This window comes from Mustela nigripes, chromosome 4 (genome assembly GCF_022355385.1).
Source record: "Mustela nigripes isolate SB6536 chromosome 4, MUSNIG.SB6536, whole genome shotgun sequence".
Lineage (NCBI taxonomy): Eukaryota > Metazoa > Chordata > Mammalia > Carnivora > Mustelidae > Mustela > Mustela nigripes.
The window spans coordinates 13,631,778-13,658,771 of record NC_081560.1 but is presented as its reverse complement, the minus strand read 5'-3'; the positions used below and the strand labels follow the sequence as shown (position 1 = coordinate 13,658,771).

The 26,994-nt window shown below is 40.6% G+C and overlaps 1 protein-coding gene across 1 annotated transcript in view; it reads right to left on the bottom strand.

Moving 5' to 3' along the window:
• KDM7A (lysine demethylase 7A) overlaps nucleotides 1-26,994 on the bottom strand; it is an 84,742-nt gene that overhangs the window by 57,060 nt on the left and 688 nt on the right. The window lies entirely within an intron of this gene.

The window sequence follows — 26,994 nt, the reverse complement described above, 5'->3', positions numbered from 1 at the left end:
AAGACAAAAAGTGAGTAGTAAAAAGGGAAAGATCCTTCAACCCAAATATTAGTAGATTTCTCATCCATCCTTGGATGATAGAAGGATGTAGTAATGAAATTCATTCATTTAAAATTTTCCTTCCTTACAAAGTTTTTACCTAGGTATCCAAAGTCCACCTTCTTACCCAAACCACCGAACTACTGACTGCAACCTCCAAAGCCCCCACGTGAACCCCATCAAGGAGGCTAGAATGTGGCCTTTGAGGTGAATTACCTCCAGGAACATAGAGGATAGGTTTATAACCTGCTCTGTATTTCCTTTTATATTCTAATTCTGGAGTCAGTCTGGCTCTTGGGACAGCTACAAGCCAGGCAAGACCCACCCAGCCTAGTTCCTAGCCACACTTAATAAACAAGTGCAAACTAGCTCCAGTGAGATGCACAGATTTGGGAATTAGAAAGATTCGGTTTGATTTTTAGCTCTGGTAGTTTTGACTCTGAGCAAGTTTCTTCAACTCTCTGAGCACAAGTTCCCCTAGAATTAAACAGAACAATGTGTGTTAAGATGTAAGGCCTAGGGCTTAGCAAATAGTAAGCAATGCCATAGTACGTATTTTAAGTACTAACTGGGAGCCACTACTCTTGGGACGTTTCTATCAGATAGCAGTCATAGCTCACAGAGCTCTGGGCTTATTCATGAAGTTTGAGCCTAAGCAGGAAACTTGGCTGAATAGTTGCCTTCAGGATGGCTCTTCAGAACACACTTCAGATCAAATGGCCATTCTTAAAGAGAAGAAGAGAAAGATAATTTGTTTTCAATTTTTTATTAGCTCTGATGGCTGAGTTGTCTGGAGTCAAGCTTACTGGCCTATGCTGGAATCCTGGCTTCTCCACCCCTTAGCTGTGTGACTTTGGGCAACTTACTCTGCCTGGGGCTGTCTTATTTATAAAGATGGAGATAATGGTATTTGTCTCCCTTAAAGAGATAATAATAAAATTAAGCTAATATACATAAGATGCTTCAATAGAACCATGGAACAATAGTTTCACTGGTCCAGAAACCTTGTTTTGCTAACCAGCACTGACTTAATGGACTGAAGTTCCCACTAAGAGTACAAGGATGTCACAGGCATTTCCACTTTTAAATTACATTTCACGCAGTGTGTTATCCCTGTGATACTTTATTACCAGATATCAGCTAAAGTGAATTTTTCCTTTACTATGAATTTTCATAATTTGTACATATGAAAATCAGCTGGTAATTTGTGATTAACTCTGAGGTTCTGAAAAAGCCCAACTTCTGTTATTTTCTTGCTGACATATAAAACTATTTTCATAAAATTAAGGGCTTTTCTTTTAAGTTGACCACGGCATATTTCAGCTTTTGTGAACATATTATTTTTGACACATTAAAGCTATTTATTGGTATATTATGTGCTTAACCATGCTTAATGAGGGTTTGGAATGAAACACATACTCTGAACCAAATTCTTTCAGTTCATAATAATCTCGAAAAATCAGACACTTTTTCTGCCTCAAACAGCTGGCTGACACATCCAACTGCTCCGGGGCTTCTAACCTTCTCTCCGACCAGCTGAGTAGGAGCATGTATGTTACTAAGGAATTGAACAAAGAACAGGAGAGAAAGATAAGGGGGTTGAAGAACCAACAGGTGAGCTCACTGGTACAAGACGTACCCCACCACTTAAAATCCAAACTTTCTGTAACAAGCTTCTAGCAAAACTTGTTCCAAGGTAAATTTGTGAAATAAACACACAAATACGTAAGTGAGGATACATTACACTGTTTGCTTCTTGAGTGCAGAAAACACGTTCTTTCTGCTCCTCACTGTGTGACATCTAAGTACAGAGCAGACAATGTAAACGATTTAAATGGATATTTACCAATAAGCACAAACAAATCGTTCTCTCATGAGGATAATAATTTTTTTTAAAAGATTTTATTTATTTGTCAGAGAGAGTGAGCACAAGCAGGGGAGGGGCAAGCAGAGGGAGAAGCAGGCTCCCAGCTTAGCACGGAGCCCAATGCAGGATTCAATCCCAGGACCCTGGGATGATGACCTGAGCCAAAGGCAGATGCTTAATGGACTGAGCCACCCAGGCGTCCCGAAGGTAATAATTTCTATTAGATTGTTCTAAAGAAAGGAAGGGTACTTTAAATTTCTGAATAACCGAAGACCCAATCATATTTACCTTTCATCATCCTGTAGTTATTCCATCAGCCATTCAACCTCTTAAGCTAATACTTGTACTTCTCTTTGGCAACCTACTTTCTGCCTGTCTAGCCATGTACAAGGCACATCTGCAGAGACTAAGGGAAGGCAAACAATGCCCAGTGGACATGCTATTTCACGGAGACAGACTGTACTTCTGTCCTTACCAGTGAAATGGCAAACAAATGCCATCCCAAAATGAATATGTGACACTTTAAGAACCCTGTAAATTACCTTGGGGGAGAAAAAACTTGCCATGTCGATAAAGGATAAACAGTAGCAATTTCATAATGGTTTGCTTGGCAATGATCTTAAGTTAATGAAAGAAGGAATTTAAAAGTATGTTATCAGTATGTTTATCAGTACATACACTACTGCCTTCATGTGTTTTTGACATAAATTTTACCTCATAACCATAACAAGTAAGAAACATTATGCAAAAATGTATTCTAAAGCAACCTAAATTGAGAAGTACATGAAATGTTTGCTGAGTCTAGCTCCTTACTATGGAATGTAAGACTTTCAAGTATTAACATTTCAAAAAAACTTTTTCTAAACTCTTTTAACACTCAGACTCTCTGTGGCTCCCAAACCCAGCTATGCCCCAGAATCTCCTGCGGAGCTTTTACGTGCTGCTGGGAAGCTGCCTTTCAAAGCTCTGGAGGAAGAGCTAGAGAAAGATCTTGAAGATACAAGGGAAAGCAACAAAAGCCAGTTGCAGAACGGTCCGTGTAACATGCCCCCAACTCCAACCAACCACACTGGTGGCGTGTCTGTATGTAAGTGCATGCTGACTCTCAGTCCGCAACAACATGCAGAAAAGTGGTGACAGCAGCTGCCTCTGGGCAGAAACTGGGAATGGATGCACGATGGAGAAGGAGAACTGCTTTTTGCCATATAACCGTCTATACCTTTTGTGCTGTGCATTGTTTATTTTTAAAAAGAAAAACACATTCTTGAGCCCCACCTGAGATCTACAGAGAAAAGTTAATGGGTGGGGCCCAAGAATCTTTATTTTTAACAAGCTCCCCAGGTAATTCTTTTGCAGCCGGCTCAGTAAAGAAATGGTATTTGGGCATGGAGGCTGGCATAACACTTTATTCACAGCTGCTTCCGATGGGAGCTTTGTTACTCCAACTAGACTTTAAGGTCCTTAAAGACATGAATAATACTTAATAATCCAGAATTTCCTATTCCCCACAGATCAACCTGAAGTTGATTACATAGGGGATGCTCACAAAATATTTACTGACTGACACAAAGCAGGAATTCCAAGCACATCCAGGAGGCATTAGTTTGGGTTACTATTCTGAAACCTGTTTAAATATGAATTTTGCAAATATGGAGGGTTGAAAATGGATGAGGGGGAAAAATAAATAAATGATGAATTTTTCTTTTGAGATCTCATTTTTAAATGTCCAAAGCTTATGTCAATGAAAAAGGATGCAGTATTTGTGCCTATTTAGGTTCAGTCACAGGTATAATCATGTTGTACAGAAAGGGTCCCTACTTGTTACAGATACATATATCTTATGACCACTTATTTTGTTTTCCTCTCATGTTGCTCCTAAGTGTCCCTATCTTGATTTTCCAAACAGGGTATCTCTTTAAAGAATAGAGCGGGATTAAATAGATTATAAACAGATAAAGATTTTTAAAAGATGAACCAACAGCCACCAGTAACATTTCAACCCAGCTGCCAGTCCTATTTCCCATCATGAGTATGGGAAGGAAGGCTATATTCCTTGGATCTAATGACACCTGCAGAAGATTTAATATATTCAGGGCTAAGAGATCACACCCTGGAATAAAAGATAACACCAAGTCATAAACTTTTACACTGAAGACACTTACTGATGAGTCAGCTACAAAAGACAAAAGTCAACTCAAACAGATCTAGTTCCTTCCTGACCTTTCTCCTCCTGTAAAATCTTCACTGCCCGCATCTATGGGCAGAGATCCAACATTCCATGCTAAGCCATAAGAAAGTATTCCTATTAGAGGACTTCTTGCTGGGACAGAATCTAAAGTTAACATTCTGAGGGGGACCACTAACATCCTTAGCAGGCTTCTTCATTTTCAATGACGAATGAGCTGGAATAAGGCTTTGGAACATGGAAAGTTGACATCATCCAGAACAAATGTCCCTACGTGGAATTTCATGTATTATCCAGAAGATCTGCAAGAACATCAATACAATTAAAAATCAGAAGTATCCATCAAAAGTGAAATGGGGACACCTGGGGGGCTCAGCCAGCCAAGCATCAGTTGAGTGTCTGACTCTTGCTTTCGGCTCAGGTCATGATCTCAGGTCCCGGGATCAAGCCCCATGTGGGGCTCCATACTCAGTGGGGAGTCTGCTTGAGGATTCTCACTCTTCCTCTAGCCCTTCCCCACCCATGCCTTCACTCAAATAAATAAAATAAATCTTTAAAAAAAAAAAAAAAGTGAAATGGGTAGCCCTGAGTTATCCAACAGCAAAGACTAGACCATCCTATTTCAAATCAACACAAGTAAGAGTAATTTAAAACATTATGCCATAAAATGTGCCTTGACTGAGTTTCTCTGGCTGCGCATCTAGAGTCTCTCAAATGTTAATGTTAACATTCCTTCTATCACTTATTTATTATTCCATTTATGCACAACTTGAAATTGCACTTCCAGAATCATCACTTTTTGTTTCTGCTCCACTTTCATCTTTATTAGCACGTCCTCTTTTGATAACCCCGTTTTGCCATGTGTCACGTGGGTTTATCATGGGGAGACAAGGAAACAGCACAACAACACGCTTTCCTGTCTGTGTATAAACTGAAGAACAGATGTGAACCTGCTATTTACACATAGATTTGCTGACCGTATATGGAAGAGCTAGCAACAAAGACTGTACTTTATGCACGGTTAATATATCATGGTGGTTAAAATATGAATTACGTTACTAGGGAAGTAGTGGCAATTAACCGAACCACAGTGCTAACGTGATAGAAGAAGAAATATGTATTTGGTCTCTGTCCCTGATTTCTGGCACCAGAGTACAGAAAATCCTTGTTAATTTCCTGATAAGGGTGAAAGTAATGCCTTTTGTTATTCCCAATAAGCTCACTTCAATTGTGCCAGAGTTTATGCTAATGACTTTTGGTGGGCTCCTTGATAGTTTCAAGATGGTGGCCAGAGGAACCAACCACGTGATCGGAGGATTATAACTTTTAGCCCCATTCCCAACCTCTGAGGCCAGGATAAGGACTGGGGATTATATTAATCAGCAATAGCCAAATGGTTTAATCAGTTATGCCTATGCAATGGAACCTCCATAAAAACCCTAAGTGGAGGGGTCTAAGGCCTTTGGGGTTGTTGAATGCATCCACATGTCAGAAGAGTGGCACATCCCAAACCCCAGTGGGGCAGAATCTCCCACGTGCGGGCCTCTTCTGGACCTCGCCATAAGTACCTCTTCATCTGGCTATTCATTTCCAACCTTTATAATATCCTTTATAATAAACTAAATGTGTGCTTGGTTCTAAATGTGTCCTTGGGTTCTGTAAGCCATTATATCAAATTACCAAACCCGAAAAGGAGGGCATGAGAACCCCCATTTGTAGCCAATTGAATAGAAGTGTAGGTTACCTAGGAACCCACTATTTGTGACTGATGTCTGAAGTAGCGGGACAGTCTTGTAGGACCAAGCCCTTAAGGACCAAACCTTAAGTGGGTTCTGCACTAACTCACTCCAGGTAGTTAGTGTCAGAAGTGAATTAAATTATAAGACACCCACTTGGCATCCGCAGAGAACTGGGGAATTGCTTGGTGTGGAAAATCCACACATTTGGTGTCAGAATGTGTGACATTCTGCTTACAGAATGTTGTAAGCAGAAAAACAATTTTTCTTTACATGGTAACTGAAATCTGTACATATCAGAACCGTGCTAAGTGAGGACTGCCTATACAGTATTCTCCAAAAGAGCATTTCTTAAACTGTCCCACAGGAATTGAGGTTACTCACAAAATGATTCCAGAGTCAAATAAGGCTCCTTAAGAAGCAAGACATACCATATCACCAGCCTAGCCATCTGAGTACCTTCTCTGCAAAACTACCTCTGAGCCAGGACTACTCTTATTCACCAGGTAGAGCTCCTGTCCCAGGGCAATTAGAATTCAAAGCTACTCTCCAGCTTCACAAGCACTCTGGCTTTAAAAATTCTAACCTTGCCTGCCAGACCTACTTAAATGATATCTGCCAAGTCCCTTTTACATAGCTTGACTCCATTCCTGGCTGGGCTTATCCTATCACAAATGTATCAGAATGACAGAATGGGCAATTTAACAAGACCTGCTGTCTGATTCCCCACTGAAATCTTAAGTTTCTCTCCAATTACAAAAACACAGAAAATTAGAAGCAGTATGTAAGGGAGAGCAGGAAAGTATATTAAGGAAGGAGATGAAACACTACCAATAAATAGCTCTGGTCTGGGGCAATTTAGTACACACACGGTCCAACACATGCCAGCAGCCCATAGAGCAGAGCAAAGTAAGGTCCATGACACTGAGTCATCAAAATTAAATAGTGCAATATTCGCTATGTGAGCGTAACACATCCACCCAACTCCTTCTACAGATAATTGACATGTGAGGAATTCTACCTCCTGAGCTACTTTTCTGAGGACATTCAACCACATTTCACAATGAGACTCTTCAGTTAGAGGAAAATTGTATTCAAGCAGACCACAGCATTCCTCAAAGATGGCAGAACGGTTGCTAGTTTTTACAGGCGGGTTAATCTGTGAGAGGTTAACACTTCATCGCAATCGTACCCATGCTAAAGGTTACTTATCACTACACAGAATGTTGCTAGCATATTCAGAAAAAAGGCATTTGGAAAGAATAAAGAAATGGAGAAATAAAATAACAGCAAACGGTTTCAAAGTAAAAACATATCACACATAAGCCAGGGGAAGACATTTTTTCCATGCAGCAGGACCAGAAAACTATTTAATGAGGTAAGTAAATGGCTTCCAGGTCTAATTCATAGGCCATGTTCCCAGTGCGTCTGCACATAGACATAAGTAAATGAACCTACACTTATTACACAGTCATGAATACACAAATATGATCATAACGTAAAAATCTGTTATCTGCTATTTAATAAAGGGAATCCAAACTCTACTTTCAAACCCAATATCTCTCATTTATCACCATTCTTCTCTTTAATAACTTTCTGCTGCTTTTGGTTGGAGTCTCCAAAAAGCAGATCTTGATACCCAAATCTGGTACAGATGCTCACACGGCAAGTGATCCCCAGAAGCACTAGGAAAGGAGCGTAAAAGTGAGACAGGAAGAAGCCAGGATGACCCCTTTGCGGACATCTGGGAAACTATGTAGATGGGGACTGGTCCCACCCAGGGCAAGATCAAGCTAGGTTATTGACTTAGTTTCCTGAAAGACAAGGGTTAATGGCTCTCCTAGGGGCAGTATGCTTCCCAGCATTTTCAGCCTGCTTCAAATGCAAGGTGCTGAGCTCCTACAGCTGGGGGTCACGTCTAAGTGCTTTCCGCAAGAAGTCTTGTTCAAGAGACAAAGACAGACAGCAACAGAGAGGGAAACACAGAGCGCAGAGAGCCAAGGGAAATAGGGTGCTGTTCCTACAGAGCCTGCTACACCCGTAAAATTCCAGTCTAGCCAAACTACTATGCATCCCCGCTTAACCTGTTCATTCTTTGTATACACACAGATGCTCATCTTTTTTTTTTAATTTGAAGATTTTATTTATTTATTTGACAGACAGAGATCACACAGGCTCCCTGCTGGTCAGAAAGCCCGATGCAGGGCTTGATCCCAGGACCCTGGGATCATGACCTGAGCCGAAGGCAGGGGCTTTAACCCACTGAGCCACCCAGGAGCCCCCACATATGCTCATCTTCATACTCATTGTGAAAAAAAAAAAAAAAATACTCACTGCTCATTGCGTTCTTCACCCTTCTCCATATTAATCCTCCACTGTCTCTGGGATAAACACTCAGCATGTATATACATAAAACACATGTAATAAGGTTACCAGAGATAAATAGGTATAGATTAAATAATACTAACAAGTAATATTAATTAGTAAGTAATATTTAACACTTATTTCCCAAACAAAAATGAAAGAAAACTTATGCAACTTGATGAAGAAATGTGCAACTGATTTGTGTAGGAGGGAAGAACCATCACTGGACCTCGGGCATTCTCCAGAGGGAAAGATAATCATCCCTAGCAATATATTGTATGTCAGTTCCAGAGACATACATAAAATTGATGAATCTTCAAGACAAATTCTGTTCCACCACTGAGGGCAGTCTCAGCACTGCGCTGAGCTACCATGAATGTCTCAGGAGTCTGGGCCACCATGCAGAAGAATGGAACGTGGAGCAGATGGAAAGAGGGCAATCTTTTAGACAAAGGGATTAAAATATCTTCGCTATCTTAAGCAAAGTTCCACAGAGAAAAGTAGCACTTCAGGAACTATTTTTAAATGAAGTTAGAAATCATGGTGATGACTAGGGAATTTCCAGAGACTTATGCTTAAGAGGAAAGTGGTACACTAAATTACATTTGTGTGTGTGTGTGTGTGTGTGTGTGTGTGTGTGTGTGAGTGTGTGCATGTGTGCGTGTGTGTGTGTTTGTGTGTAGCGAGGGGGAAAAAGAGGGAACATATAGACAGGGCTGTGGAGAGGGGTGGCTCTGAGAAAAGAGAAGAAGCGAAGCCAGAATTGGGCAGAAGAGATTAGGTCGCAAAGAGACCCCTAGAGGGCAATGTTCAACCCAGGAGGTGAGAGCAGGAAAAGAACTAGGAGCAGGTGGAGAGGCAGGCCACAGTTACACTGGCTTATCAGTTCAGCAGCCATAACACTGTACGCGGCTAAAAGACACACTTAACACCATCTTCTTTCCTTCTGTCCTTCAACATCAGGACACCTGAAATATAATCAGGACAAAACCAAAAAATCAAATGTCTACACTCCCAAAGCTTACATTTTGTTGGGGAGAGAGAGAAAAATGAACAGAGAGCCACACAATATATGTCTGGTAATAACAAGTGCCATGGAGGAAGAAGTGTGCCAGACGTAAGGGATTTTCTATTTTCCACTCGAGTAGCCGGGGAAGGCCTCGCTGAGAAGATGACAAGGAGGAGAAAACCTAGGGCAAGTGTGGGACCAGGCCCTGGGTAGCTGAGGAAAGATTCTCTAAGTGGAAGTAAAAGCAAATGCACGCACGAGGCCCCCGCAGGAGCCGGCGGGGACAGCAAGGGAGCAGGGCGGGGACAGGCGCCCACACGCCCCAGGGAGGCTCCCACTGGGATTCTCTGGAGGGTTTCCAACAGAAGAGCCACCAGACCTAACTTACATTTTTCAAGTGTCGCTCTGGTTCCTGTGCTAGCAGAAGAGGGACCAGTTAGAAAGCTATGGCAAGAACCTCACTTTACGTTAAGGGGAGCGATGTGAAGGGATGAGATTTCGACAGTAAACCAAAGATTCTGCTGAAGAATTTAATGCAGATTATAAGAAAAGAAATCACCAAACATCCTGGCCTGAACATCTTGAAGGAGCTGCCATTAAGACAGGCAGGGAAGGGGTACCTGGGTGGCTCAGTGGGTTAAAGCCTCTGCCTTCGGCTCAGGTCATGATCCCAGGGTCCTGGGATCAAGTCCGGCATCAGGCTCTCTGCTCAGCGGGGGGCCTGCTTCCTTCCCTCTCTCTCTGTGCCTGCCTCTCTGCCTACCTGTGATCAATTGATCGATCTCTCTCTGTCAAATAAATAAATTAATTCATTAAAAAAAAAAGACAGGCAGGGAAGACGGCAGGAGGAGGAGGACAGCTGACCAGGAAGGAACCCTGGCTTCCACTGCGGTCACACCAGGGGACATGATGACTACTGCTTGTCTGAGGCAAGATGTGAAAGTTGGCAACTACACATTCAAGACTAGAGCCCAGGGGAGAGGGCCCTGAAGGGGATAACAATTAGGAATCATCTACATAGAGATGAAAGTTGAAGTCAGGGGATCAGATAAACACTTGAAAAAGAGAACTACTGAGGACTAACCCCTGGGGTCCTCCAGTGTTAAAAGAGCAGGGAGATAAGAAGGGACCTCAGTGAGGACTGAGGAGTAGTGAACCCGGAGAAACCCCAGCACAGGGCTTCCCTAGAAGCCACATAAGGGGAAGCTCACTGGTCACTCTGATAAGACTGCTACCGCAGCCGAGTAGTAAAGATCAAAGTGCAACAGGATTCGGAGAGAATAGGACCTTAACTAGAGAAAAGAGGGACGGAGAGGGGGAGAGAGAGAGAGGCGCCGGGGTGGCCCAGTCATTAAGTGCCTGCCTTCAGCTCAGGTCATGATCCCAGGGTCCTGAGATCCAATCCCGCATCAGGCTCCCTGCTCAGCGGGGGGCCTGCTTCTCCCTCTCCCATTCCCCCTGCTTGTGTTCCCTCTTTCACTTTCTCTATCAAATAACTAAATAGGGCGCCTGGGTGGCTCAGTGGGTTAAGCCACTGCCTTCGGCTCAGGTCATGATCTCAGGGTCCTGGGATCGAGTCCCACATCGGGCTCTCTGCTCAGTGGGGAGCCTGCTTCCCTCTCTCTCTCTCTCTGCCTGCCTCTCTGTCTACTTGTGATTTCTCTCTGTCAAATAAATAAATAAAATCTTAAAAAAAAGAACTAAATAAAGTCTTTAAAAAGAGAGAGAGAGAGAGAAGAACAAAAACAAAACTGGTGACAGTAAACATGGACACTTCTTTTTTTTTTTTTTTTTAGATTTTATTTATTTATTTGACAGAGAGAGATCACAGAGAAGCATGCAGAGAGAAAGGAGGAAGCAGGCTCCCTGCTGAGCAGAGAGCCCGATGCAGGGCTCGATCCCAGGACCCTGGGATCATGACCTGAGCTGAAGGCAGAGGCTTTAACCCACTGAGCCACCCAGGCGCCCCTGGACACTTCTTTTGATGAATTTTGCTATAAAGGCAGTCAAGAAATGGGGCTGCAGATGAAGGGGGGATGTCAGGACAAGGATGTTTCCTTCTCTCTTTTTTTTTTTTTTTTTAATGAAGGTTATATACTATTTGTAATGAGAAAAAAATGATACAGGGACAGGGATGTAATTACTGAAGCCATGTCCTTGAACCGACGATTCAAGGGTTAGAACATACCTAAAGATAATTCCCAATGATTTGGCGGTTTCCTTTTCTTCCTGAAGCTACATTTCCAGAAATTTCCTACATCTGAAAATAGACCGCTCCATACTACAGCAAACTTTGGCAACTGTGTCTCACATATGAACGGCTGAATGCAAGATGTGTAGCACTGACTCTTCAAGAACAATGATCATGGAAAGTACTAAAAAGAAAATAATGTCATTTATTTCAAGAATACACGCATTCTGACAAAACAGATATGCTACGTCTCCTCATTTAAGGATCCCCTCCTTCCACTGGGTGTGTATACACCTTGTAGTTACTTTTTATGGCTCTAGCTCCAGGTCTACCAAGGTGTAGAGTTACGCGTTTCTGAGGAAGAAGAGTCAAGCAGGCTTAAAGCCTGCTTTAAGGTACATCTGAGAAGGTACATCTTAAAGGCACATCTGAGAAGCTGATCTTCAAGTCACCCCATCTTGCTAGAAGTACTGAGGAACATGCTACGGTTGAGAGCAGTTCCTCAGACTTGCGGGGCAGACAAAGTCACCCTGAAACAAGGAGGCACCCCAAGAACCCCAGCTCCATCACCAGAAGGACAGCTGGACCTGATGGACTCCAGCTCCCAGATGGCATCAGACTGGCAACAGGACACACTTATGAGAACTGAAGGCCAGGACAATCTGTCCTGCCGCTGGGCCTCTTGCTGCCTAAAGCCATTCTCATTTGGTTAAGTTCCATCCCTTACTTCCCTTAAGGAAATGTATATTCTTTCCCTGTGTCTGTTAACTATCCTTCCATCAATCACCACCACCCTTCTGACAATCTCACATGTACACATTTTATATGATAAAGCCTTTATCACAATAAATGTGTCTTTTCTCACAAATATTAAAATATATAGTGAGCATCACAAATGTGATTTAACAGATAACCTCTGTTTAGGACAAAGTTAAACTGAAAAAGCCAAATCCATTTAAAGCTGATTTAAAGAAAAATGTTAAATAAATACTACATAATAGAGATAGCTTAGAAACCGTGATGGTGGTCAGGAAACCAAAAAGTCATTGATGTGGTGGAGAAGAGCTAGAGATGGTCAGCCATATCCTAACACCACATGATCTAAAAGTTCTCAGATCTGTGTCACAGTCTTCTTCTGCTCTGTCCAAAGAAAGAGATGAATTTCCCTGAGCACTGGAGCAGGTGAACGATCCATGCAGCAGGCCTGGGGCCAACAGTAAGGCTGAAAACCAGCACTCTGCAACTGGCAGGAAGTGAATGAGTAAGTTCCCTGGGTAGGTACCGCTCCCAAGGAGAGGGGCAGCCCAAACAAGGTTGATTCCAAGAGAAAGAGGTATACAAAAAACCCTGGGTAATCAATTCTCTTATTTTATTTTATTTTATTTTATTTTATTTTATTTGAGAGAGATACAGAGAGAGATAGCAGAGCAGGAGGGAGGGGCGGAGAGAGAAGCAGGCTCCCCAGTGAGCCGGGAGCCCTGACTCGGGGCTTGATCCCAGGACTCTGGGATCATGACCTGAGCCAAAGGCAGATGCATAACAACTGAGCCACCTAAACGCCCCAATTCTAACAGGGATTCAAGGAATGAGGACACGGAGAAAAAAACTTCACATCAGAGGATCTGATCTCTCCTACCACAGGCTGGATGCCCACAGAGAAGCAAGAAGAAGAAAATTACGGAACAGAGTCCAGCACTGACTACTTGGCATTTGGACGGTTGGAGAAGCAGGTTTGAGGAAAGAATTAACCAGAATCAAACAAAAAGGACTCTGCTCTCCAGTAACCATGGGATCTGCTCCTTTGATTTACAGAAAATAAGGACAGGCTAGCAAAAAAAAAAGGAAAAAAGAAAAAAAGAGAAAGAAGGTGATTCAAGGAAACAACACTCACTGAAAATGAGCTTTAAAAAAGTACTGAAATAGGAAGAATGTTAAGAGAGAAATATGACTCAGACCCGTGACAAGTTAAATTAAGTAAAAAGACTCAAATTCCTCTAATCTGCAGATAAAACTATTTATACCCCAAGATTACTTCAAAAAGCAATAAAGTAAAAAGGACTGACCACATGCCTACAGTATCGTGTGTGTGATAGGTGAAGCTCTGCGGGAGGTCACAGAGAAGAAGAAAAACCCATGACCCTACAAAGCAGTCTCCAGGGGAGAAGGCTCCAATGTGGTCACCAGAGAAAGTCTCTGACGTCACTGATGGGAACTGGCCAGAAAGCCTCTGCTTCCAGGGTGCCTTGTGTCCCACTTTTTGTCACTCAGTAAATCAGTTAGGATGCTAGCCAAACTGATACATTCTTCTGACTTTAGTTCGTGTGTGTGTGTGTGTGTGTGTGTGTGTGTGTGTGTGTGTGTGTGTCTGCGTGTGTAACAGTCTATGGAGTTGCTGAGCAGTGCGAATATCTCCAGGACCTCCAGGCAGATCCCCAGGACCATTTACTTTTCCTTTTCATATATATTAATACTACAGTATCCATAAGACACTATATAAATCAAAAGGACCACAGTGGACATCATTCCAATTTCTTTGTCAAACAGTGACCGCTTATCTAAAAACAGCTTTTGCACATTAAAAAAAAAAAAAAAACACACACCAAATTATCTACAATGGTATCTCCAGCTTGAACAATGTCGTAATTTACTGCACATGATGCCAGACTGCTATGATTACTAACTGATGTTTGAAATTCCTGTGTTTTGTGCTCAAGGAAAACTCTACTTCTAAATTACGGAAGAAAAGTCTTGCACTTCTTCACAAAATATTCTGGAAGTGTTTTATTCCGCCTCCCCATAATAAAATACAAATCAGATATGTCATTGTACGTTCTCTAACACTGACTTTTGATGTATTAGAACTAGCTGATGAATGCAATTTACTGCCCTGGTAAATCAGCATCTTAAATTTGCATAGTTAGTATGGTTAAGCTCACCAAACCTATACTTCAATATCACTGTTCCTTGTGTCCCTTTAGAACATAAACTTGACAATATGAGTACAGGGTGCCTGGATGGCTCAGTGGGTTAAGCGTCTGCCAGTCAGTTAAGCATTTTGATCCCAGAGTCCCAGGATTCAGTCCTGCATCGTGCTCCCTGCTCAGCAGGGAGTCTGCTTCTCCCTCTGCCCTTCACCCCACTTGTGCTCTCTCTCACTCTCTCTAATAAATAAATAAAATCTTTTTAAAAAGTAAAACAAAATAGGAGTACAGATAAAAACAATTTTTCAAAATGTATAACACTAGAAACCTACCTTAAGGATACACAAAAGCCTGTCAAGAATAAAGATAAAGACACAAAAATATGTTACACCGCAGCACTGTTTAATACCACGAGAAAAAGAAAGAGGGAGAAACCAGATAAGGAATCCATCAACAGATAACCAGGTCAATTATGGTAAATCCACAGAATGGAATTCTGCACAGCCACTACAAAGAAATGAGCTGTATATGCTGATACAAAAACTCTCCTCAGCCTCCAGGATAGTTTAATGAATGAAAAAGAGCAGAACAGAATCATGTGTACATGATGTGAGCCCTCCTTCTGGGATGGAAACTCAACACTGTTAATGGAGTTTACCACTGGAAAAAAGGATGGTAGGAAGTAGACAAGAGATGTTCACTTCTTCTTTTTTTAATCTTTCTATATTGCTTGAATTTCTCACTAGATTTTTTTTTTTGTTTTATTGTTTTAAATTACTGGGTATGTGGTCAAAGGAGACATGAACCCTTTTTTTATTCATCCGTTTACCTGTCTATATTGCTTACAAATAAATATTATTCATTAAGGTTTTTCTTTAATGAATAATGAACAAAGAATGCTAATGAGTCAATTAATTCCAAAACTAGTGATAAAGGGAAATATTTAATTCTTCCTCTCTTATACAAACTGTACCACTAGATAACCAAAGAAGTAAAGAAAAGTCTTCTCTTCAGAGAAGTATTCTAGCTCGTAAATAAAAAAGAATTATGTAATTAAATTATCATCATTTTTGGAACCACTCATGAATAAATGAATGCATACTGGCATCGATCACTGGGAAAAAACATGACAAAAAGAGAAAACAAGCAAACATTTTATACCTCCTGATGGAAAACTATACCACCCACTTATAAAATGTTCTTGAGGAAAAAAACCTGAATCTGATCAAGTTTCTCTAGCTCCAACTACCAATTTACAGGAAAGAGAGGAATATGTTAAAAGATGCAGCAGGGATATAATAAGCAAAATCCAGAAAGTGGAAAACTTTGTAGGATAAACAACACTTTCTACCAAAAATAAGTTGCAAAGGAAAAGTGAGAAACATGAGGAAAGCCTATAGCTCAGGGTCTTCCAACACTACTGGCACTCAGGGACACACAGTCCTTCCTCATAGGGGCTGTGCTGTGCAGGATGTTTATGAGACCCCCACCCTCTAACTACTAACTACTAGCAACACCCCCCTACCCCAAAAATGTTTCTAGACATTGCCAAACATCTTCTGGGGGTCAGGGAGAGACGAAACCCATCCAGTTAAGAACTACTGCTACAGTTTATGAGACTTACAAGACATATGAACCAATCACAACATGTGGACTATTTTTGGATCTTGATTCAAACAGATAGTATAAAAACTTACGACATTCCTGAGACAACTGGAAATCTGAACAATGACTATTTCATGGTATTAAGGAGCTGGCAATTACTTTTAGTTGTGATAATGGTATTTCTTCTAAAAGAGGCCTTACAGATATATTTGCTGAAACTTGCACAAATATAAGGATACTGTCACAAATTTGCTTCAAATAACTAAATGTGGGGGCGCCTGGTTGGCTTGGTGAACAGAGCACGCAACACTTGACCTCAGGTTTTAAGTTCAACGCCCACACTGACTATAGAGATTTCTTAAAAAATTAAAAATCTTAAAAAAAAAAAAAAAAAAAACTGGGCACCTGGGTGGCTCAGTGGGTTAAGCCACCGCCTTCAGCTCAGGTCATGATCTCAGGGTCCTGGGATCGAGTCCCGCATTGGGCTCTCTGCTCAGCAGGGAGCCTGCTTCCTCCTCTCTCTCTGTCTGCCTGCCTCTCTGCCTACTTGTGATCTCTGTCAAATAAATAAATTAAATCTTAAAAAAAACAAAAAACAAAAAACTAAATCCAAGGGAAGGAGGAGGGTTAGCTGAAACAAGACTGTTCATGAACTGATATTCACTGAACCGGAGGGAAGGTTAACATGGGAGTACATTATACTATTCTGTCTACTTCGGTATGTTTGAAATTTTCTCTAAAAAAATAAAATTAAAATTAAAGTCAAAACCATCATAGTAGCTAGCAGCATTCAGCTGAAAGACAAATCAACCCAATCTAACCCATTCTTAATAACACTCAACTGATTTCCACTAACTTTCCCATGAACACTTGTTTATACACTCAGAGGCAGTCAAGCTTATCCATTAAAAAAAGAATCCTTGTCTTTTTATAAGACAAATTAAAAGAAATGAACTCCCAGGATACCTTAAACCTCAGGGGTTCATAAAACACAGATTAGAAAATCCTGCTTTAGAGAAATTCCTGGATCATTAATGCTTTAAAGATTCCTATATAGGAATATCATATATATATGATTCATATACCATATATATATATTACTTGCTTAGTGTTTATTTGTTCCTCTATGTCAGTTCTATTTGTCAATTTTTTTATACTAAAAATAACCAAGCAATGGTATTTGATTCATTTAAACTTTTATTCAAGAGAGAGAGCACAAGTTGGTGGGGCACAGGGAGGGAAGGGGTGGCAGACGGAGAGAGCCCAACTTGGGGCTTGATCCTGTGAACTGAAGCCGCTTAAATGCTGAGCCACCCAGGCTTCCCAGGCAGTCGCATTTTAAAATCTAGAATCTAGACTCTAAATCTATACAAAATAACATTTTTAAACTTAGGTACAAAGCATCACTAGAATACAACTTAAGTATCCAATGGTGAAGCATGTAGTGAAAAATATTTTTACATGAGGCTGTCTTCACAGCAGCTAATAATAAAACACTTAGAAATATGTTATATGTATATTAACAGATGTAAGGGGGAAAAGCATATGGTTCTCTTCATAGGTGCTGAAGAAGTCTTTTGACAAAGTCAACATCCATTCATGATAAAAACACTAAAAGATTTAAAAGAGACTTTAAAAAAAAAAAAAAACATTTTATTTATTTATTTGTCAGAGAGAGAGAAAAGAGCCCAAGCGGGGGGGGGGGGGGGCAGGCAGAGGGAGAAGCAGGCTCCCTGCTGAGTAGAGAGACTGATGTGGGACTAGATCCCAGGACCCTAGGATCATGACCTGAGTCGAAGGCCACAGATGGAGCCACCCAGACGTCCCCAAAGCGACTTTCTTAATACGATAAATTATGCCTAAAGTTAGTACCTAATTTAACAAGAAAATAGGCATTTCTACTAAAATCAAGAATGAAGAAAGGATATCCACAATCTCCACCACCATTTAACCCTATAAGGGATTAAAAGCCTATGCAATTAGGTAAGAAAATTCATTTTGAGGTGAACAGGTAAAGAAGCAGAAAAACTCTATTTGCATTTGACAGGAACCTCTAGTGAACTGATGATACAATGAACTTTAAAAATTCTTCTGGTAAGGGGTGCCTGGGTGGCTCATTGGGTTAAGCCTCTGCCTTCGGCTCAGGTCATGATCTCAGGGTCCTGGGATCGAGCCCTGTGTCGGGAATCTCTGCTCAGTGGGGAGCCGGCATCTCCCCCCTCTCTGCCTACTTGTTATCTCTCTGTCAAATAAATAAATAAAAATCTTAAAAAAAATTTTTTTTAATTCTTTTGGTAAAATAGCAGGAAATAAAAGTAACATTCAAAAGTCAAATCTTGGTGCATCTGGGTGGCTTAATTGGTTCAACATCTGCCTTTGGCTTGGGTCATGATCCCAGGGTCCTGGGATCAAGCCCACATCAGGCTCCCTGCTCAGCAAGGGAGTCTGCTTCTCCCTCTCTGCTATCCCTCCCCCTGCTCATGTTCTCTCTCGCTCTTGCTCTTTCTCAAATAAAATCTTAAAAATAAAAGTCAAATATGCATATATATAACCAATAACCAAGCAAATGGTAGAGAAAATCTTTATAATAGTAACAAAGAAAACAATATATAGGAATAAACTATAGAAATAATCTACAGAAAAAATGTAAACATATCTGAAAGTCACATGAGTAGACTTAAATAAAGAAACATCCCTGTTCTTGGATAGAAGACTCAACATCACAAAAAAGTCAATTCTCCCTAAGTTAATTTAGAAACTGAATGTAAAACAAATAAAATACCAACAAGCTTTTAGAAAAGTTTTTATTTTAATTCCAGTTAGTCAACATACAATGTTACACTTGTTTCGGGGATACAATATAGTAATTCAACACTTCCACACATCACCTAGTGCTCACAGGGACACTGCCCTCCCTAATCCCCATCATCTCTTTCAACCATATCCCTACCCCTCTCTCCTCTGGTAACCATCAGATTGTTCTCTATAATTAAGAATCTGCTTCTTGCTCTGAAAAATCAAAAAGCTTTAAAAAAATTATTTAGTTACTTCAGACAGAGGGTGTAAACGTGAGAGTGGGGGGAGGGTCAGAGGGTAAGGGAGAAGGAGAGACTCTCAAGCCGACTCCGACTCCGACTCCGTGCTGAGCTCAGGGACACACCCAGGGCTCAATCCCACAACCCTGAGGTCAAGACCTAAGCCAGCCTCCATCCAGGACCCTGAGATCCTGACCTGAGCCAAACCAAGAGTCCGGAAGCTCAACAAGCTGAACCACCTAAGTGTACCTAAGTATAATCTTTTTAATAAACAGTGCTGGCGGGGGCGCCTGGGTGGCTCAGTGGGTTAAGCCGCTTCCTTCGGCTCAGGTCATGATCTCAGAGTCCTGGGATCGAGTCCCGCATCGGGCTCTCTGCTCAGCGGAGAGCCTGCTTACCTCTCTCTCTCTCTGCCTGCCTCTCCTTCTACTTGTGATTTCTCTCTGTCAAATAAATAAATAAAATCTTTAAAAAAATAAAAATATAAATAAATAAATAAATAAACAGTGCTGGCACAGTTGGGAAATTTTATTCAGAAAAACTTACTTATTTAGAAAAAAATTATATCTCTATTTTTTTACCATATACATAAATTATTTCCAAATGGATTAGGGATCTAAATGTAAAACAAACAAACAAACAAACAAAAAAACAGAACCAAACAAGGTCTAAAAGAAAACACAGATAAAAATCCTCTGAAGTGGATTTCTCTACCTTGGAGCAGAGAAAAGCTTGCTAATCATGTCTTAAAAACCAGAGCCAATAAAAGACTGATAAATAGGACTACATAAATATTTTTTAATTTGCATGGCAAAAAAAAAAAAATCACCAAAGACAAAACAAAAAAGAAAACCAACAAATGTAGAGAGAATATTTATATGTCACAAAAGCCTAATAGCCCTACTCTTTAAAAAAGACACAGTCAGAAAAAGCTATAAACAGATCATTTTCCCCCAGAAAAAGAAGAAAAGAAAGAAAATGGCTTTCAATAAATGAAATGTTGTTCAAACTCATTTGTAATTAGAGAAATGTAGATTAAAGATACAATTTTTCACCAATTGGATTGGCAAAGACTAAAAAATATGAAAATACAGTCTGATAACAAAAATGTGGGGAACAATGCATGTTCATAACCTGTTGGTGGGAATGCAAACTGGTCCAACCATTCTGAAAGGAAATCTAGTGATCTTAACAAAACACCTGCACTTACCTTTTGACCAAGTAATCCCACTTCTAGTAATCTAACCTGAATATACCTCCAAGAATATGAAAATACATATACACAAAGTTCTACTTTGTTTGTAACTATCTGTAATTGCAAAATATTATAAGCAATCTAAAATGCCCAGGCGTAAGAGAATGAATAAAACAGGGGACATCCCCGTGATAGAACGCTGTGCAGCTATTCAAAAGAATAAGGAAGAGCCCCGTGAGCTGACACAGAACGAATTCCAGTGTATATTATGAAGTGGGAAAAAAGCAGAGCATTTATCATAAGCTACCCTTTGTGTTAAGGAAATACACATAAGAAAATATACATTCATCTGCCCATTTATGGAAAAAGAAACAAAAATTCCACATGAGATAAGCCAGAAAATAAAGAGAGGTGGGTGGGAAAGGGATGGAAGGCACCGGAGAGATGGAGAGGGCGTGACACTTCTGAGTATACCTTTTCATATACCTCTAACTTCTTAGAGCCCTGGTTTATTTTACATACTCAAAATATAAACCAATAATTAAAACCAGCCAGGATGTGGGAGGAGTCAAAAATGCAACACGAACAGTAACAAACCCAACTATATTACAAATAAATGACATGACATGATAAACTGGGGGAGAACAGAACAGAACCTAAGTTAAGTGTGGAAAACAGGGGCTGACAAGATGTGATAGGTACCTGGAAAGTATAGGCTAGATATTATGGACAGACAGTAGCTATTATAAGGCTAAAGATATTATAGATATAAAGCTAAGAACAAAAAAACGACAAATACTGTAATTCAGTCAGTAAATTTATTACAAGGGTATGGGTTAGGAATTCTAGAACCACTTTACATATAAACGAAGATGGGAAAAAACATAACTATACTGTGGATAACGGAAGCTGGATTTCTCAGTGCTGGACAAAAAAGTCACAGGGAAAGGGGGAAAGCTAAAATGAACCCAGTGATATCGGATTAGAATCAAAGTTATCATTATAAAAACTCAGAGGTTTTAAAACCTACAGGTAGACAACACAAATAGAGATGTGTGTGCCTATCAGTTTCCCGGCTGTGTCCCCTGTGAAGGCCTACAGCAATGAACCCCCTCCAGCGAGCCCTCGGTTTCTAAAAACGATTCTTCAATACAAACACCTGCGAAAATCATCCAGGTTACCAGTAAATCACACTATAATTAATGGGAAAAATTAGTGTTAGTATTAGTGGAAAAGCAAACAAACGAGCACTATGTTAATAAAATGTCACTTCCAAAAAGAATCAGAAACTTGGTAGCAGCTGCAGGATCAACACTGTCCAACTGTTGTTCCAAAGCTGTACACTTTATGGTGGAGTCTGAAGCCCCAAACCAACCCAAGTTTCCGCCTAACAATCAAATTCCTCCACATCTGTTCCATTTTTCTTGAGACCCCACTTCAGATCATCAAATATAAAGGCATTTCTTCCCCTTGGATATTCAGTAAACTCAATTTCACACCTAAGAATACAGGCTATGAGAGCATACCATGCAGAAATCTGCCCCAAACTTAGAGTTTAAGGAAAAAAAAAAAAAAAAAACTTGATGAGAGAACTGTCACTGCCTCCACGCAGCCCAAGATGAGACTCCCACATCAAAACAGATTTTGTTCAAATAGCAAGATCGAGTATATATATTCACTTTTATAAGTGACACACAGGAAAAGAATGCTCATATGTTTTCTTATGATAAACTGTCAGTAAAAAAGAAACTGAGAAGTTCTCTGTTCTCTTACCGGAAGATATATGTTCACCTAGTAAGTTTATGTCATAACACTAAAAGCAATTTCATCATTACAGGGAAATGTATACAGAATCAATTTTAAAAATAATTTTTATCCTTAATTTAAAAAATAAAAATACACTCCAGTAAGAAACCATTATAACAAAGATAAAAACAGAGTTAAATTATGGAACTTCTCAAATATTTTATAAACTGTTCCCAAAGCAGTTATGATCATTTTTAACATATTCACACTAAAGACAATTTAATAAAGAACAAAAACAAAGGTACAATGGCTCTAGGTGTAGCTCTTCAGAACCCTATGGCATCTCTTCCGCCTATGCCCCCTCACACCCCAGGATAAAGACAGACAAGGAGCAAAGAAACCCAATACCATCTACTTACTGGTCAAGAGAGTGAGCTCTGGAGTCAAACCCACTTGATTTCAGATCAGCTAGCTCTATGACCTTCTAGCTTTGTGACCCTGGACAAGCTACTGACCTCTCTAACCCTCAGATCCCATCTGTAAAATAAGAATAATAACAGCACTTATCCAACAAGGTTAAGAAACAAAAGTTGAGAAACAGATGAGCTAGATGAGTTAGTTAATACATCTAACACAATCAGAACAGCGTCACACGTGGTAGAAAACATTCAGTAAGTGCGTGAATTCCAGGACTCAGAGGGTATACCCGAGAAATTGCTACCCAAATGCACTACTCTGGATAAAATTTTTCTACTCTCATAAACGAAGCTCTTCACTCATTCAAGCTTCAGGAATTAAAGTTAATATGACATTTGAAAATTACCAAAACTGACTCCAACTTTTAAAATTCTCTCTCACCTGGATGACTGCAACAGCCTTCTTCCTGGTCAGCCTGTCATCTTTGCCTCCCTCCAGTCTAATCTCCAAGTAGCAGCTAGAGTGAACCTTGTAAAAGGTTAAGTCAAATTCTTTACTCCTCTACTCAAAATACACCATTTTCCCCGAGTAAAATCCAAAATATCTTGTGTTCAAATGTGTCCTTGTCAAGGCCTTCCATAATCTCGCCATTTGAAAGTGGCCTTATACTAACCCCAGGCCTTTCTTTCCTCCTAACTCAATTTTCCTTTTCTTTTGTCATCTACATTTATCTATCTTCCCCCACTAGAATGTAAGTTACAAGAGAGCAAGGACTGTTTGGATCGGGGCTATGTTCCTAGCACCAAGAACAGCGCCACATACACTGCAAACTCTGGGCGGGAGCCAAGATCCTACCTAACAATAAACACAAGAGGCAATCCCATTAAAGACAGGACAAGAAACAAAATCACAAAATATCATGTCAGTTACCAAAATTTTTTTAAATTATTTTTTAATAATTAAAATAATTTAATAATTTAATTATTATTTAATAATAATTTAAATAATTATTTTTAATTATTTATTTGACAGAGAGAGAGATCACAAGTAGGCAGAGAGGCAGGCAGAGAGAGAGGGGAAAGCAGGCTCCCTGCTGAGCAGAGAGCCCGATGTAGGGCTCTATCCCAGGACCCCGAGATCATGACCCCAGCGGAAGGCACAGGCTTAACCCACTGAGCCACCAAGGTGCCCCCAAACTGGTAAATTATTAATTTTTTAAACTTTGAAGTACACTTCAGCCATTACAATAGTTTTTAAAAATCCCTAATGCACATCTACCTCGTGAGTTTTTCTATCTGCGTACATTATGTAACCACCACCCAAGATCAAGATATAGAACATTTCCTGAACTTGAGAAGCTCCCTTGCCTGGGCCTCCTCTTGACAAATACCCCGCAGAGGTAAGGACCAGTCTAACTTCTCTCACCCAATTAGATCTGTACTTGAACTTGGTATAAGCAGATTCAAACAGTATTTGCTGTTGTGCCTAGCTTTTTGTCCAACCTTGTATCTGTGATATCTGCCCATGCTGCTGCATGTATCGGTCACGCATTCTTTTCTTAATGAATATTAACTGATCCACAATTTATCCAGTCTACTGCTGATGACATTTAGGTTGCTCTAGTTTGGGGAGGATATGAACAGCACTGCTGTGAATAGTTTTGGGTATGTCTTTTGGTGGAAATGTTCATTATATGCAGACTGGCAAAGTGTTTGATTGTTTTTTTGGGGAAGAGTTTAATAATATCTTAGACTGGGGATGATGCAGGGAACTAGAAGCGGGCACCACTGGTGAGAGTATAAAGTAGGATAACCTTTCCGGAGGACAATCTGGCAATAGGCACCAGAAGGCTGGAAATATCTGAGCCCAGAGACCAATAATTCTATTCAAGGAAATTTCTTCTTGAGTACCTACAAGTGCCAGATCTTCTAAACGTTTTACATGTATTAATTCATGTGATTTATTCTAAGGAAATATTAGAAATGCTCACAATGGTTTAGAAGTTAGGTTAACAGTGAAATGCAGGAAATGCATAAAATGTATGCATTTACCCTAAGTGTTAAAGTAGTGGTAAGTCCTAGAAGACATGGGTACTTTCATATTCTTAATACTTTTCTGTACTTCCCATTTTTTTCTATATTAATTTTGTCAAAGAGAATATATGACTAAAAACACTAGCAAACAAATGTTAACATTCAAATGTGGAGACAAAAGGCATTATAACACAATTTAATTAAGGCAGTGATACAGTTTTGTAGAGGATGATAGTAGATTACTAAGGAAATCGGGGTGCCCAGGTGGCTCAGTCATTAAGCATTTGCCTTAGGCTCAGGTCACGATGCCAGGATCCTGGAATCAAGCCCCACATTGGGCTCCCTGGTCAGCGGAAGCCTGCTTCTCCCTCTCCCCCTCCCCCTGCTTGTGTTCCCTCTCTGGCTGTGTCTCTGTCAAATAAATAAATAAAATCTTAAAAAAAAAAGAAAAGAAAAGAAAAGAAAAGGAGTACAAAGGAAAGACCTCAAGCCTAGAGATTAGGGGGTGGGATATTATCAGGAAAGATCTCCATTGTCTTACTTCCACCTAGCGCCCAGAGAGGAAGAACTCCCTGTCTAGGTTGGAAGGAACCTTCCCAGGAAAATCCTGTTAATTCCTCGGCTCGCTGTCCTTAACGTATCAATTACACACTGTACCTTGGCAAGTGTTCTTCTCCCCTCCCACTTAGAGCCTTTAGGGAGACTGACGGATAGGAATTCCTGAACACCGAAAATTCAATAGCCAACAGCCTCAAACCTGGAGGCAGCGGGTCCCCTTCACTCTGCTGCCTGGCTGAAAAGCATCAAGGAAGAGCCCCTCCTTCCCTGTCAGGTTAAATGAGGGCAAAAGCTTTTCAGACTTCCAGACGTCAAAAACTCCAGAAAGAGAGTAAACTCAAATTTATACCAGAATTCACTGACTCGAGTTTAAAAAAATTCTTGTACTTGAAGTAATAAAACCATCAAGAAATTATGCCGTAATGGTAATTCTCTCTCGCAGAGCTCCTATTCCCCCCTCCCTCCTCTGCAGAAGGACCACCCCTGGAAACCCCAACGGAAAATGAGTGTGGAGATTAAAACTGTACCTTGATGGTACCATAAGTATTACTTTCTCTGAAGTTATTGAAATTACTCATACTTCATGAAGAAATTTGATAAGAAGAAACTGCTTTTGCATGACAGGGCATTATTACTAAATTTTCTAACTTCTGACATCTGAACAACATTAAATTCTCAAGAACTGCTGGTCAAAAAAACCACATACCTCGGGCCCTTGCACCAGTATGAAGTCACACAAATCTACGTGACAAAGTAAAGCAGACTTGCTTTGGCCTCACTCTGCCTCCTTCATATATGACCTCTTTATTTTCCCTTCAAACTTCTTCTGTTTTCTAATTTATACTTCAGTGTATTACCAAACTTTCCATAAACTACCTGCAGTTTTTCACGGTTACAGTGTTAAATTACCTAAATTAAGGTAAATAAAATCTAGTCTAAAATTTATGAACATATCTACATTGCACCATAGAACAAGCCTCTTATGCAGCTAAAACTGTTCTTTGAAAAAAAGAGTATTTACATAATCACCAGAGATTCTGGTTTTATTCTATATGTAACCTAGATTTTTGGATAATCTACTCCGGTTTCGTAGGATATATTATGGGAACAGAGGATATAGAAATAGAACTGGCAAGATTAGGTACGTTCAAATTTCAGTCTTACATGTAATCAAAATACAGGGGGGAAAATCTATTTGGAGTAATAAAAAAGAACTTTAGATAATTTATTCTTAATTACATGTAGCAAAGTTCTAATAATATTCCCCAAGCATAGACCAGACTGTGAAAAATTACCTGATACACAAAATTAAGACGCCGTCTCTCTTTCACAGTGGCAATTTTTGTTTTGTTTTTTTTTTTTCCGCTGCTGTTGCTGTCAGAATTGTGCAAGCTGATTAAATAAAACTACTTGAAGATTAAGTAAAACTAAATGTACCGAGCACTGAACACTGCAAAGAACGCTGTAACCTAAGTGGTTTTCTCTCCCAGGGCCAGTAGAGGGAGACTAAGACATCTGGCCTGGTCGTGTAGTGTTTCTGTAAAATTGGGGAGGGGGGAGCGGAGGCTGTATTTAAATGTCCTGCTGTCAATCAAAGGACACTTCCTACAATCACAGTCACCATATCTGCGATTAGCCGTGAGCGTACTCTCGCCAAGATACAACACCAAACGGTGCTCGCGTAACCTGCTTCACCTAAAGGTGACCGCAAGCTTTGCCACAACACCCAAATAAGGACTTTGGGAGCCCAACCCCAACTAGTTTCTTTGTTTAAATGCCTGCGAATCCCTCCCACGCCGGAGTCAAGAGGCTGTGGCGCCGCCCTTTATTAGCCTCACACTTTGATTACAAAACACACGAGTCGACGGCTCGGCGGCGGAGGCGGCCGGAGCTCTCACAAACGTCAAACCCGAAACGCAGGCGCCCGCCGAGGCACAGGGCGACGCTCGCCGCCCCCGCCACCCGCCCCCAAGTGCCCACCGGCCGGCGAAAGTTCGCCCGCACCGGGGCCCCCGGCTGCGAGCCCCCCGGCCGTGCGGTGTCGCCGGCCCCTCGGGCGACGGGAAATTTCACTCTTTGTAAAGTTTGAGCGG